The sequence below is a fragment of the Suricata suricatta genome, unplaced genomic scaffold, assembly GCF_006229205.1.
Source record: "Suricata suricatta isolate VVHF042 unplaced genomic scaffold, meerkat_22Aug2017_6uvM2_HiC HiC_scaffold_47555, whole genome shotgun sequence".
Taxonomy (NCBI): domain Eukaryota; kingdom Metazoa; phylum Chordata; class Mammalia; order Carnivora; family Herpestidae; genus Suricata; species Suricata suricatta.
In genome coordinates this window covers 1-618 of record NW_021895496.1, presented here as the reverse complement: position 1 = coordinate 618, position 618 = coordinate 1, and the positions used below count along the sequence as shown (strand labels likewise).

The window sequence follows — 618 nt, the reverse complement described above, 5'->3', positions numbered from 1 at the left end:
AATGCTTTTTAGGATTTGACATCAAAAGCAAGAGAACCAAAGCAAGAATAAGCAGGGTCTACATCAAACTAAAAACTTCTGCATGGCTCAGGAACCCATCAGCAAAACGGAAAGGCAGCCTGCTGAATGGCAGAAAGTATTTTCAAGTCATATATCTGCTAAGAGGTAAATATCCCACGCATACAAAGTACTCAATAGCAAAGAAGAAACAGGGAGCCCAGCCCAGGAAGATGGCACCACACGTGCTGCTGCACCTTGTCTCCAAGCTGCTGGACCCAGCGAGGCTCTTAAACGGCTCTTTAAGACCATCAAAGTTCTATGTTCATCTGCTGCCGCATGACAGATCTGACTGGCTGAAAGTTGGATTGACCTTGGGCTCTTCCTTCTTCTTATGGATCTGTCTATCATACAACATAACGAAGATTTTTTAGAGTAAAACAGAAGAAATGGGTTGGAAGAAATAATTGAAATACTAATACAGCCTGCTTCATATAGCAATGACACCAGTCCTTTGGACTCAGTAGTCTGCTGAGTTTTGAATGTGAGAAAAAAGTTGTATGTGAATGAATATCAAATCAGCATTAGTGAATGAAGAATATGACATTTAAAAATAAAAAT

The 618-nt window shown here is 40.1% G+C and overlaps 1 pseudogene; it reads left to right on the top strand.

Moving 5' to 3' along the window:
- Nucleotides 1-230: 230 nt before the first annotated feature.
- On the top strand, nucleotides 231-532 carry LOC115285162 (annotated as a pseudogene).
- Nucleotides 533-618: the final 86 nt, after the last annotated feature.